Below are 14,914 nucleotides of genomic sequence, written 5' to 3'. Positions count from 1 at the left end.
TTAGCCTAGGGGCAGGGAAGATCTTTAAAATTTACATTCTTATTACACATGGCTATACCAAAGTAAAGTTTTAAACCCAGATCTTCTGACTTCCCACCCAGGTCTCTCTTTTCTCCCCTGAGCCATCCCTCACCCAAGGTAGATGTGAACATTCAGCTGGGCCAGGTTATTGGGGTCACATTCACAGAGTTCCAGAATCTCATAGCTAGAAGAAACCTGAAAAGCCTCTGGTTCTGAGTGAGAATCCCCTCTAAGAACTCCCCTAACAAGGCCCCATCTGGCCTTGGCTTCTGCTTGGAGACCTCCTTTGGGCTGCCAAATCTGATTCTGGATGTCTCTCATTGGTGGGAAGTTTCTCCTGATGTCCAGCCTGAATTGGCTTCCTTCTCCCTACCCCCATCACTGCTCCTGGTTCTGCCCCATAGGACCAACCAAAGCAGCCTAAAAGCTGGTCCTTGGGACAGTGCCTCAAAAAGGGAGGCCCCATCTTTCCCTGCTCCCTCTCAGCCCAGCCTTCTTCTGTGAACAAGTTATTTCTGACCCCTCATTTGCGGCAGTCAGACTGCCCTTGCCATTGGGGCGGCCCTCACTAGGTCTAACTCAGATCCTTCCTGCTGTGGTGAAGGCCTCCACTGGCAGCCCCACGGCCTGTGGCCATCATTTATAATCAGCTCCATGTCCCTGGGGTGGGGGTGGCAGGTGGGGGGCCCAGAGGGCCCTGGCCCAGACAGAACAGTGAGGGGCCCAGTGTCTAAGCCAGGCCCATGGAGCCCCAGGCCAGGAAGGTCAGTCTATTTCCAGCCTCGTGCTGCTGTCCCAGCCGGTAGCGTCACCAGGATGCCGGTGATGGGGAGATTGATTATAGCCAGGCCCTCCTGTCAGGTTCTGACAGCCTGGGAGAAGAATGTGTATTAATATTAATTGGGGCTAATTAGTTGGATAAATCAATCTGCCCAGAGAGACTGGGCTGTTCCCACCAGGATTGGAGCAGGCCAGACAGGTGTAATGAGGTTGTTGTAGGGAGTATGTTTCTGTGTGTGTGTGGGGAGGGGTTGTGAATGTACATAGGAGAGAGGGCCAGCCTTGCAGAGGCGATGGAGCCACTATGTGGGGTTGGGGTGGGTGGGGAGCCTAGGTTTGCATTCTTCCTCTAACCCCTAATGGCTGGGACCCTGGCCTCTGACCCTCAGTTATCTCAAGTGGAAATATAGGATAATAACAGCACTGATCTACCAAGATTGCTGGCAGACAAGGAGATCAGACGAGACTGGATAGGCAGCCACTGAGGTGCAAGGTGAGGTTGGGCTTGTTGGGTGGGTGTGATTGTCATGGAGTCTGGAAGAGTCTCAGGATTCTCATCTATAAAGTGGGATGAACAATGCTCACACTGACCCATCTCACAGGTTTGTTGGGTCCAGAGCTCCTGGCTCTGTCTCCCCTCCACCCCCCAATCCTGTTCCTGCAGAGCCCCCACAACCAGACCCCCAGTGAAAAGTTGTACAGTGTCCCTTGGGGCTTACCCACTGAGCTTTTGGCTGGATCCTCTCTCCCTATCCCCCCCCCCCCCCAGGCTAGTCCTGTGCCAGAAGGAGATAGGAGGAGGGGAGGAGTGAGGCCTAGGCCTGGCCTGGAGGGCTTCTAGTCTGTCTAGAGGTAGGACTTATCTCTAAGGACCAGTGAGACAGCAAGGGTTATTGGGTGGAGGGAACTCAAGATGCAAGGAAGGCCCTAACTCAGAGCTGTAAGCATTGGCAGAGACTTGTCCCAGGATCAGCCATGCAGAGGACATAGTATCTATGTAGAAGGAACAGAAGAAAGTTGCCAGGTCTGGATTCAAATCCCACCACTGAAACTACCTGTGTGACCTTGGTCAAATCACTTACCTTTCCTGGGCCTCAGTTTCCACCTCTGTAACATGAAGGGGGTAGGACTGGATAATTTCTGGAATCCGTTCCAACTTTATGTTTTGTGACCCTGGGGAGGGAGATGGAGATGAATGAAAATGAGGAGAAAAGGGATTCCTTCTGCTAGTGTGTCCTGGGTCAACCTATCCGCTCCTTTCTCTAGGGACCAGAGGTCTCTCACTAATAGATCAGTTCCTTCCTTACCTGGCTCCCATAGAATCATAGAGTATCAAAGTTAAGAGTTAAGTTAACTTTCCTAGTTTTTTAGAGGTGGAAACCAGCTCAGACAGGGGAGGGAGCTTGACTATAGTTTCACAGCCATTCATTGGCAAAGCCAAGACTAGAATCCAGATCTTGTGACTTCCATCCAAGATCTCTTTCCCTCCACCCCACTATGCTTCCTCCTGCCATCTCTCTCTCTCTCTCTCTCTCTCTCTCTCTCTCTCTCTCTCTCTCTCTCTCTCTCTCTCACACACACACACACACACACACAGTTCCTGCTATTTGAGAGGGATTCCCAGATGCGTTGGTCTATCTAGCTAAAGCCTCACTAAGCTTTGCTCAGTCTTAGATCTTGGCAGATGATCCCTGTGATTCGGTTATGAGGGCAAATGCCCTTTTTTCTTTTTGTCATTAGTTTTGTCTGAGATATTGCTCAACAAGATAATACCCAGAACCGGGCCAGGATATCAGCTTTTCTTTAAAAAAATAATAACATGTCCACATAGTACTTTCTTAATAGGCAGCTGAAATCCACTGTTGGTAATACTCTCAGTGTGGGTAGTTAGGTAGCACGGTGGATAGAGTGCCATGCCTCGAATCGGGAAGACTCATCTTCCTGAGTTCAATTCTCACCTCAGACACTTACAAGCTGTGTGACCCTGGGCAAGTCACTTCACCCTCTTTGCCTTAGTTTTCTTATAAAATGAGCCTGAGAAGGAAATGGGAGACTATTTCAGTGTCTTTATCAAGGCCCCCCACAAAAGGGACCCCAAAGAGTCAGACAGGACTGAAAAACAATTCAACCACAATACCCTCAGCAGCAGAAGTAATGACTAGAGAGGTGACTGTAGGATGAGAAGTGCTTGGGTTTTTAGACCTTTCTCTGACACAGTGTCAGTAGGTGGTGCAGGGGATGGAGTGCTTCCCAACATAGAGTTAAGAAGATCTGGGTTCGAAACCAGCCTCCCAGCACTAACTGTGTGACCCTGGGAAGTCACTTAGCCACTGTCTGCCTCAGTCTCCTCATGTGTAAAAATAATAATGATACATCTGCCTTCCAGGGTTCCTGTGAAGATCAAATGCAATAGTGTTTGTAAAGTGTTGTGCAAACCTCCAAGTGCTCTGTAAATGCTGTCTATGATGGATCCATCATGGTGGTGCAATGGGTAGAATGCTGAATCTGGAGTCGGGAAGACCTGAGTGGGAATCTTGCCTCAGTCACTTAATGGCCATGAGACCCTTGGCAAGTCATTGTTCTCTTGGCAAGTCAGTTTCATCTGTAAAATAACAGCAGCTACCTCCCAGGGTATTTGTGGAAATCAGATGAGATAAGATGCTAAGGGCTTTACCAGCCCCCAGTGCTCTCCCTGCTGTCTATTGTTAAGCTGGCTCCCAGCCCCGGCTCACTCCCTCAGCTGTAACTCACAGAACTGAGACCATTCTTCTCTGTCATCACGAGGAAATGTCCTGTCTGGGCCAAACAAAGCAGTAGGACCTCATTCTAGATTATCCTAGAATGAAAGGTCTGAATTGTTGTAACTTTGACTTTCTCAGTCGGTCAATGAACATTTACTGAGCACCTACCCTGTGCTAGGCACTCTGTAAAGGCTAGGGCTACAAAGAATGCAAAAGGCAGTCCTTGCCCTCTGGGAGCTCAATATCTAATGGGAAAAACAAGCAAACAAATACATACAAAGAAGTTATAGAGAAGATAAACAGGAAATAATTAAAAGAGGGAAGGTATGATAGAGGAAGGGTGTAAGGTGGAAAATGAGAAAGAGAATGGGATTAGGCTGTGAAGACTTTGCACTCCAGAGGATTTTATATCCCATCCTATGGGAGTCACTGGCTTTGACTGAATAGAGGTGGGGTGGGGTGACAAAATCAGACCTGCGATTTAGGAAAATCACTTTGGTGACTGAATGGAGGATGGCCTGGAGTGGGGAGAGGATTGAGGCAGGCAGACCCACCAGTGGTTAGTGCAATGGTCCACATGTGAGGGCACCAGGGTGATGCAGTGTCAGAGGATTATTAATTTATAGAATCATATATTTAGAGCTGGAAGAATCTTATGGGTCACCAAGTCCAATGTCCTAATTTTATAGATTAGAAAATTGAGGCCCAGAAGGGTAGAGAAATACAGTATTGGATTTGTAGTCAAGAAGCAGGAGTTCAGATCCTGTCTCTGGTACATACTAGCCACGTGTCCGTAACAGTCATTTTTCCTCTAAGACCATCAGTTCCCTCATATAAAAATGAGAAAATAATACCTATAGAAAGTATGTAACCCATAGGTCACCTTATTGTGAGGCTCAATACTTTGCAAACTTTTTGCTTTTTTTTTGAGGGGGAGGACAGGGCAGTTGGGGTTAAGTGACTTGCCCAAGGTCACATGGCTAGTAAGTGTTAAGTGTCTGAGGTCACATTTGAACTCAAGTCCTCCTGACTCCAGGGCTGGTGCTCTATTCACTGTGCCATCTAACCGCCCCACTTGGCAAACTTTTTAAAGCATTACACAAATGTCTATCATTATTATCATTACTCAAGGGGCAGTAAGTAACAGAACTCAAATTTGAATTCAGTACCTGTTATTCTAAATTTTGTGGTCTTTCTACTTATTCCCTCATTTATTGATTTCCTTCCTTCCTTCCTTCCTTCCTTCCTTCCTTCCTTCCTTCCTTCCTTCCTTCCTTCCTTCCTTCCTTCCTTCCTTCTCTCCCTCCCTTCCTTCCTTCCTTCCTTGCTTCTTTCCTTCCTTTCCTCCTTCCTTCCTCCCTTTTATTCCTTCACCTCTGTGCCTGTGCACAACTATCCCCCAAGCCTGGAATGTTCTTTCTCCTCATCTCCACCCTTTGGAACTTCTAGTTCTCTTTAGTGTTCAGTTCAAGTGCTACACCCTACAGGAATCCTTCCTTAATTCCCCTGGTTGTTGCTATTTCCCTTCTACCACGAACTGAAATGACTTGTGTATTTATCTTGCATTTACTTATATGGGTACATGTTATGTTAATGAGTCTTCTAAGCAATGAGCCACTGGGGACTTCCTCAATGAGGGTATTGGTAGGGAACAGGCAGGCTCTTATTAGTGATATCCCAGAAAACATCTTTACCATCACTTAACTGACAGAAAGATCTAGCAAATACAAGCTCTCACTGTATTCTGTTGATTATGAAATAGAATTTAATTCAGTAGAAGAAAATGCATCCTTAAAGCCTCTCCTCCAAAAAAGTGTCTCCTATCCATACATGAATATCATTCAAGATTCCTCGAAAGACATAACAACAAAATAATCTCGTTCAACTACCCTTGGATCATAAATATCAGGTGAGACATACAACAGGGAGAGATCTGCTCATGGAATGTGTTGGTCATTGTGGTGGAGGACACCCAAAACAGATTGTAAATCCCTATAGATTGTGAGGTTCTCGAGCTGCTCATGTTTGGAGATAGTAGCATGTTGCATCAAACCCCAGAACATAGCAGAATCTTCTGGAAGATATTTGTTACCACCCAAGAGTTTGGTTTAACCATCCACACAGGAAAAAAAAAGTGGATGAATAATGTTGTCCAAATTATGACATACAGCTAGGTGTTACATATATATGTACATATGTGTATATACATAGACACACATATATAATGGACAAAATATTTTCTATACCTCTCTGCTCTCTCTTGCTAGCTCATTCACTCACTCTATCCTCTTCTCATTCTATCAGATCTCAGAAGAGGGGACAGCTACAACACATCTACAGTTTATTTTCAGGGTCCTAAAGGTAACCCTGGTGTGGAAGGAGCCATATACTCATGCCTGTTGCTCCTAACCAGAGCCCCACCAGTGTGCTTCTCTTTTGTTTAAAGGGGTCACAATGACACCATTAATTTCTCACCCGGGAATTTTATTCCACCCCCGGATTTCTCACACTGGAAGCCCTCTCTGCCCCTGTTGCCCCTTCCTGTTATTGATTAGTTCCTTCCCGTATGGACACTTTAAGGAAAGTGTCCAGCCCAGCCATGCCTTCACTCTTGACTCTCTGGACTTTTTATACCATGGAACAGAAGCTTCCTTATCCGCGACGTTCAGTCCAGCTCTGCATTTCTCTCTGGAAGTAATCTCCTGTACTCTTCCCTGAGGCCCTTTCCTCTAAATGGATGGTTCCTTCCAGAACCTTTACTTTAAGGAAATGCCCAAGTCAGTCACAACTTCCTGCTCCTTCAGGTTCCACTCCTAACTTCCCAGAATTTCTCTACAATTCCCCCATTTAGATACCTTCCCCCTCACCTCCACCTCCCCAGTATTCAGCTTCCTTTTACAAGTTGTTGTCCCCTATTAGAATATAAATCCTTTGAGGGCAGGAACAGTCTTCTTTCTTTCTGCTTAGCCCTCTTCTGGGTCTCTTTGCTCTCCCACTGAGTGAAGTGGCTTCTACTACTCTTGGATCACTGATGTTAAATTCTTTTAACCAATTGGCAGCAGCAGGGTTAAGGCTAGCATCTTTTTGGGGTTACCTAGTGTGCTCTCTCTTGGCTAGGTGCTGAGGCAACATTGAACTCGGTTTCTTTAATGCTGGAATATGCAAAGCAGATGAGTTTTTGCTTGAGGCTTTGAGGGGGTTTCTCACCTTGAGCCACAGAAGGAGGTTAAGAGTTATGCAGTGAGGGGTTGCTAGGTGGCTCAGTGAATAAAGCACTGGCCCTGGAGTCAGGAGGACCTGAGTTCAAATCTGGCCTCAGACACTTAACACAAAAACTAGCCATATGACCTTGGGCAAGTCACTTAACCCCAGTTGCCCTCCAAAAAGTAAAAAAAAAAGTTATGTATTAAGCTGATGTACCATGTACAAAGTAACAGCAATATTGTAAGATTATCAGCTGTGAATGACTTAGCTGTCCTCAGCAATACAACAATCCAAGACAACTCTGAAGGACTTAGGATGACAAATGCTATCCACCCCCAGAGCAAGAACTAATGGTGTCTGAATACAGATTGAAGCATACTTTTTTAACTTTATTTTTCTTGAGGAATTTTTTTGGTCTATGTTTTCTTTGACAGCATATTAAGAAAATGTTTTCCATGACTACACATGTATAACCCATATCAAATTACTTGCCTTCTCAGTGAGAAAGTGAGACAATTTGGAACTCAAAATTTTAAAAATGAATGTTAAAAATGGTTTTTATGGGGGGGCAGAGCCAACATGGCAGCATAGAAACAGGAAAACTCCATGCACTTCCCCCATAACCACTTCAAATACCTATAAAATATGACTCTAAACAAATTTTAGAGCTACAGAACCCACAAAGTGACAGAGAGAAACAAACCTCTTGCTGAAGGCAGCCTGGCAGGCCAACAGGAAGGGTTCATTGTAGCCGGCTGGGAACAGATCCCAGCCCTGAGTGAGCCCTCAGGTTTTAGCCTCAGGGTGGCCCTGACCAGCCCCAGCTGGAGGGATTTTGGGAGAGTGGTTCACCAGCAGCTGTGGCAGTTTCCAGAATTATCAACCCACAAATACCAAAGGCAAAGTCAAAAGTCAGTGTGGACTTTGGGAACAGGGGGTCTGGGAGTGTGGTCCAGCCTCTGCCCCCTAGAGGGAGAAGCAGCTGAGATGCAGTGGCTGCCACCCTGTGGCTTTTTCAGAACTCCTGGCCTGCAGATCATAGGGGGACCAAGCAACCACTCTGAGGGGTAATCACTCTTGCATTAACCTGCTTGGATCTGGATAGCTGTCTTAGATAGAGGTGCTGGGGTGTGTGACTGACCAGGTACCAGAACCTGTGGAGGCTTCTGAGAGGACACCCAACTAATAGCACTGACAGCAGAGAAAACCCCATCAATTTGGGACAAAGCTCTCCTCTCTGGAAGCAGAGTTCTACTGTGGCAAAAAGCTCAAAAGTCAAGTAATTGAGTGGCAACATGAGCAAGCAAAGGAAGCAAAGCAAGCACGGTAGTCAAACCTTAGATTCCTATTTTGGGGACAAAAAGGATCAAAGCATGGAATGTGAGGAAGACAATGTAGTCAAGACTCCTGCACCAAAAGTTTCAGAGAAAAATATGAACTGGCAGGACAGCTAGGTGGTACAATGAGTAAGAGTGCTGGCCCCAGAGTTGGGAGGACCCAGGACTGGTTCCAGCCTCAGATACTTAACACCCACCCACACACACACACACACACACACACAAAACTGGTCTGTAACCTTGAGCAAGTTACTTAACCCCAATTGCTTTAAAAAAAAATGAACTAGTTGCAGGCCATAGAGGAGTTTAAGAAGGATTTTGAAAACCAAATAAGAGAAGTGGAGAAAAAATTGGGAAGAGAAATGAGAATGATGCAAGAAAATCATAAAAAGAGAGTCAATAATTTGATGAAAATACCTTAAAAACAAACTAACTCAAATGGCAAAAGATGCACAAAAAGCCAATGAGAAGAAGAATGGCTTAAAAAGTCAAATTTGCCAGATGGAAAAAGAATTTCAAAAGCTCACTGAAGAAAATAATTCCTTCAGAATTAGATTGGAGCAAATGGAAGCTAATGACTTTATGAGAAATCAAGATACTATTAAACAGATCCAAACAAATGAAAATTAGAAGGCAATGTGAAATATCTCATTGGAATAACCACTGACCTGGAAAATAGATCCAGGAGAGATAACTTAAAAATTATTGGGCAATCTGAAAGCCATAATCAAAAAGAATCTAGAAATCATCCTACAAGAAATTCTGAAGGAAAATTTCCCTGACGTTTTAGAACAAGAGGGCAAAATAGAGGTTGAAAGAATCTACTGATCACCTCTTGAAAAAGATCCCAAAGAGGAGACTCCTAGGAATATTATAGCCAGGTTCTGGAATTCCCAGATCAAGGAGAAAATATTACAAGCAGCCAAGAAAAAAACAGTTTGAATATTGTGGAAACACAATCAGGATAACAGGGGATCTGGCAGCTTCTACACTGAGGGATTGAAGGGCTTGGAATGTGACATTCCAGAGGTCAAAGGATCTGGGATTAAAACCAAGAATCACCTACCCAGCAAAACTGAGTATCATATTTCAGGGGAAAATGTGGTTATTCAGTGGAATAGAGGACTTTCAAGCATTCTTGATGAAAAAACCAGAGTTGAACAGAAAATTTGACATTCAGATACAAGAAGCAAGAGAAGCATGAGAAGGTAAATAGGGAAAAGAAATCAAAGGAACTTATCAAAGTTGAACTATTTACATTCCTACATGGTAAAGTGATAATTGTAACTTATGAAACTTTTCTCAGTATGAGGATAGCTGAAGAAAATATAAATGTATATATATATATATATATGTATACATACATAAATGTCTATATAGGAGGGTATATGGGAGTATAAATACATATGTGAGTGTATATATATATGTGTACAGGTATACATAGACAGAGGGCACAGGTTCAATTGAATAGGAAGGGATGATACTTAAAAGGTGAAATTCAGAGGTGAGAGAGGAATATAATGAGAGGAGATGGGTAGAGACAGAATGGGGTAAATTATCTCATATAGAAGAGGCAAGGAAAATGGTTACAATGGAGGGGAAGAACAGGAAGGCAAAAGGGAATGAGTCAACCATACTCTCATTGAATTTGGCTTAGGAAGGGAATGACATACACTTGAAATAGGGTATCTAGCCCTACAGGAGAGTATGGGGGAAGGGGATGAGAGGGGGGATGCTGGAGGTGAGGTCAGGTTGGGGGGGCAGTTAGAAGCACACACTTTTGAAAAGGGATAAGGTCAAAGGAGAAAATAGAATAAGTGGGGGGCGGGATAGGATGGAGGGAAATATAGTCAGTCTTTCACAACATATCCACTATGGAAATGTTTTGCATAGCTACACATGTACAACCTATATTGAATTGCTTTTTCGTCCCAGTAAGGGTGGGTGAGGAGGGAGGAAAGGAAAGAATCTGGAATTCAAAGTTTTAAAATCAAATGTTTAATATATATAATTATTTTTTTTACATGCAACTGGGAAATAAGATATACAGGCACTGGGGTATGGAGATCCATCTTGCCCTACTGGAAAGTTGGAGGGGGATGGGGGAGGATATAGGAGGGAACAGATTGGTGGAGGGGGGATACAGTGGTATAGCTGTTTTGGGGTTGTGGGTAGCAGAAAGATGGGGAGAAAATTTGTAACTCAAAATCTTGAGGATATGAATGATGTAAACTAAAAACAAACAAAATTTAATTTAAAAATTGTTTTTACATGTAACTGGGGAAAAATAAAATACTAAATAAAAATTTTTAAATGGAAAAAAGAGCTGTGTAGGCAAGCCTTTGAGGGGTTTCTTCTCTCACAAGCTAGAGAGCAAGGCAGCATTTCCCCCCATATGGTTCTTCACCTGTAGTAGAGGATTATCTTTCTTCCTGTTAACTTGTTCACACAACAGAAATTTCCTCCAATCAAATCATCTCCCCACATTAATGGCAGAACTTCTAGTTAGCTGACCTCAATTTCTAGCAGGTTCTGTGTTCTGTTTTCTGAACTTCTGTAAATAGCTTCTCTCATGGGCTTCTCAGATCTCTTTCCAGCCCTCAGCTTTCTTGGTTACAGACTCCTGCTCTTCTGATCTTGATTGTCATCTGGCTCCTAATGCCTCAAGTCAGGGCCTCCTAATGTGTACTGACTCATCTCTGACTTAGGTTGAGAAACTCTATATATTTGTAAGTCTACATTTCTGTCAGATAGGGCACAAATTTTTATTCTACTATAGTCCCAAAGCATTTCTTTGGCCCAGGTTCCCAGAAATAACCTGCAAAGTGCTGAAAATAGTCATATTAAAGTTAACTGCTGGATAACAATGCACTGTAGACATTGCTACAATTGGTGTTTTTCTGTTTCAGTTATACTCTTATCCTAATTCTCTCAAAATTTTGTGTGTTGGGGCTGCCAAGTGGTCGGGAGACTTGGGATTGGTTCCGGCCTCAGATACTTGGCACCCACACAAAATAACTGGCTGTGTAACCTTGAGCAAGTTACTTAACCCCAATTGCTTTAAAAAAAATTGTGTATATTTAGGGTTAGAATTAGTCAGGGTTAGAAGTTAGTTAGGTGATAAAATTCTCTTCATGTGTTTCTCACATGAATGTCTTATTTCTGCCCCTTTCATTAATAAAATATTTATTTAAGAAACAGAAAGTATTATCTATCTATCTAATCTGTCTACCTACCTACGGTAATGGTAATGTAATTTTGAACTTGAAGATCCCTTTTGTGTTGGAAAAAGTAGCAGGTACTTAATACTTAGTAACTGATCAAATCTCTGATTGGGGGAACAGAAGGTATGAACTCCTGTCTCCTGTTAACTGACTTAACAGGAAGTTGGCTGAAGGAAGTGAAGTAGGTAATACTGTGCATATAAGAAAAGACCCAGAGAGGCACAGTCAGAATTTCCTTGAGACTGAGATCTGGTGGCAGAACAGCTACAGAAGAATGAAGAACTGAGTCCTGAGAACTTGTGGTGGTGGAGCTTCTTCTGAACAGGATCTCAGGAGCCTGGGAGGCCAGGTGACTGAAGCATGAGCCCCAGGATGCTGAGACCTTGTTTATTTGTGGCTTGGTTGAGCCTTAAATTCCCTGGAGCAGCCATGGTGAAGGATCTGACATGGACCAGACCCTGTGAACTTCAGTGTGGAGCAGGACCTCCCCAGAGAGCTGGTCAAGGAACTGGGAGCGGTCTGCCACTGAATCCAGGTAGAATCTGGGACCATGGAAGGGGATCCAGGGAATCTGAGAACAGGCCCCAAGTCAAGATGAAGAAAAGACCTCTCCTTGGTAATATCAATACTGAGTAATTGTGGAATTATAGTTTACTAGTGACCTAAGGGGTGGAGGATTTTGTGTATGATACTTAGTAAGACTTTGCTGAATAAGTGACTGATTGTACTTTGAGTAATTTGACTATTGTTACAGATTAGTGACTGATTGAGTTAATCAAGACTTTGCCGGAAGAGTGGAAGACTTTGAGACTACTGATTTTGTTGAAATATGGTGAATGCTGTACTTTGAATTATGCTGTACCTTGATTTTCCATGGATGTTTTGCTTTTGTTATGGAATAGAGTGATTACTATACTGAGTAATCAGAACCTTTAAAAAAAGACTGTTCACAGTAGCAGTTCTTCTGGAAAGCTTCTGTGCATGGCATTACACCTACCTACCTATCTATGAAAGAGATACTCTGGACTCACTCATAGCAAGGAGAGCTTCACTGTTCCCTCACAGTTCTAGAGGTACTCCTAAAGGGTTAGGAGTGACTTTTTGTAGCTCAAGCTTCCATTCCAGTGTGTTCTTACCACTGTTATCATCAGTGATTAACACCCCAATTCTGTTTAACCTTGGAATTAACTCCAATTAACACCCCCATTCCCATCAACCAATTAGCATAAGTTTACTTTTCTTTTTTAGAAAAATTATTTATTTTTAGTTTTCAGCATTCACTTCCATAAAATTTTGAGTTCTAAATTTTCTCTCCCTCCCTCCTCTCGCCCTCCCCAAGATGGTGTGCAATCTAATATACATATACATTCATATTAAACATATTTTCACATTAGTCATGTTGTAGAGAAAAATTAGGACCAATGGAAGAAGCCATGAGAAAAAAGGAACAACATAAAAGACAGAAAAATAGTCTGCTTTGATCTGCATTCAGATTCACAGTTCTGTGTGGGATGAGAGAGTTTGGAGTCTAAGTTTAAGATCAGAAAAGGTCTTTATTCTTTCTCATGAGAAAGGATGCTCTGCCCTGTCACTCACATGGCATCTTCCAGGGAGAGAGCAACAGGTAGAAGCAAGCCCATGGTTATATAAACTTCTAATGAAGAAACCCAACCCCCAACTGGCCTTCACTCTCATTGGTAGGGAGACTGACCCACAATCTAAGCCCAGGAATCTAAACCTGAGGCAAAAGACACAGAAACATGTGGGTGTCCAATGCAAGGCCAGGAAGGCAGTTTTATCCTTATTTTGCATATCTTATGTTGGGGTGGCTCTGGGGAGGGTCTCCATTGCTCTAAGTCCCAGATTCCTATAAGGTCAGGTGACTCCTAAACTTAGGCCTAGTGGATGCTGAAGCCACTCTAGATTTGATTTTTCAGAATGGGGAAACTTCACTGCAAATTATCCCTCACAGTTCTTTCTCTGGATGTGGATGGCATTTACCATCATGAGTCTTTTGGAGCTGTCTTAGATCCTTGTATTGCTAAGAAGAGACAAGACTATCAAAGTTAGTCATCACACAATGTTGCTGTTAACTGTGTAACAATGTTTTCCTGGTTCTGCTCACTTCACTCAACATCAGTTCATGTAAATTTTTCTAGGTTTTTCTGAAATCTGTCTGATCATCATTTCTTATGGAACAATAGTATTCCATCACATTCATACATCACAACTTGTTCAGTCATTCCCCATTTGGTGGGCATCCCCTCAACTTCCAATTCTTGGCCACCAAAAAAAGATCACTTAACTTTTCAAAAGTGATATTTACTTCAAAGATATAACAAGACCAGAAGTTACAAATATTTTATGCTGACACCTTGTGGCACACTCTCTCTTATACCACATCAGGTCCTGAGAAGAGTGGTCTCAGACAACGGTATTCCTACATAGCATTTGTCCCACCAAGCTTCCTTTCAAATGTGTTGTGGCCAATGGATGGAGGAATCTGCATCTCTGCTACATGGGCTGAGTCAAACAGGTTGCTCTGGTCTTCTCTCTTCACCATCTGGCTTCTGGCAAATCCAGGCATGGACTTCCAGGCTTCTAGTGGCTTTCTCTCATGACCTTTTGATGTTCACAAGGGCATAACCATATCCACCCTCCTTCACCTTAAATAGTCAAAACCCCCCCCCAAAAAACAGAAACAGCAGAGCCATGTGCACATGGGCTAAGTTGCCCTGGAAGGAGGGGAGGAGAGAGATAAAGACCTGGGGCTTAGTCCTTGCTTCATCACTTGAGGGTGGGAACCAATAGGAATGAAGACCCTCTTGCCTCTTTCTTGACTTTGGTAAGTAAATGCCTTTGAATGCATCTCACCTCTGACACACGGCCAATCGGCCACCTGACTTTTTAATCACATAGTGGACCAGAAAAGAGTTACAGAATGTCTTCACATATTCCAAAATGCAGATAGGGATTGCAACCCATTGTACATGGTCTTAAGGATCAATGGCTAATCAGTCGTTTGTTATATTTTTTATCTGCAGATTTTTATCCATATGCTTATTGAATTTAATTAATTTGACTTGATCTCCACCCAATCTCTGCCTCCTTTTCCATGATTTCTCTTTTCTCATCTCTCTTTCTGTGTCTCTCTCTGTCTCTTTCTTTCTCTCTGTCTCTCTCCCTCTCTCTGTCTGTCTCTCTCCCTCTCTCTCTCCTCTTTCTCTCCCTCTCTCCTCTCTCTCTTCCTCCCTCTCTCTCTCCCTCTCCCTCTCTCTCTCTCTCTGTCTCTCTCCCTTTCTCCTCTCTCTCTCCCTCTCTCTGTCTCTCTCCCTCTCTCATCTCTCTCTCTCTCTCCTTTCTCTCTCCCTCTCTCTCTCTTTCCTCTCTTTCCCCCTCTCCTCTCTGTCTCTCTGTTTCTGTCTCTCTCCTCTCTCTCTTTCCTGTCTCTCTCCCTCTCTCCTCTTTCTCTCTTCCTCTCTGTCTTTCTCCTCTCTCCTCTCTCTCTCTCCTCTCTCTCCCTCTCTCCTCTCTCTCTCTCTCCTTCTCTCATCTCTCTCTGTCTCTCTCTCTCTGTCTCTCTCTGTCTCTCTGTCTCTCTGTCTCT

At 43.5% G+C, this 14,914-nt stretch overlaps 1 protein-coding gene across 6 annotated transcripts in view; it reads left to right on the top strand.

Moving 5' to 3' along the window:
- LOC138165012 (fatty-acid amide hydrolase 1-like) overlaps positions 1 to 14,914 on the top strand; it is a 43,801-nt gene that overhangs the window by 11,605 nt on the left and 17,282 nt on the right. The window lies entirely within an intron of this gene.

Source organism: Petaurus breviceps, unplaced genomic scaffold (assembly GCF_028583685.1).
Source record: "Petaurus breviceps papuanus isolate PSGF00001 unplaced genomic scaffold, PetGlider_PUasm1.0 207, whole genome shotgun sequence".
NCBI lineage: Eukaryota > Metazoa > Chordata > Mammalia > Diprotodontia > Petauridae > Petaurus > Petaurus breviceps.
The sequence above is the reverse complement of the archived record's forward strand: the minus strand, read 5'-3'. Positions and strand labels throughout refer to the sequence as shown.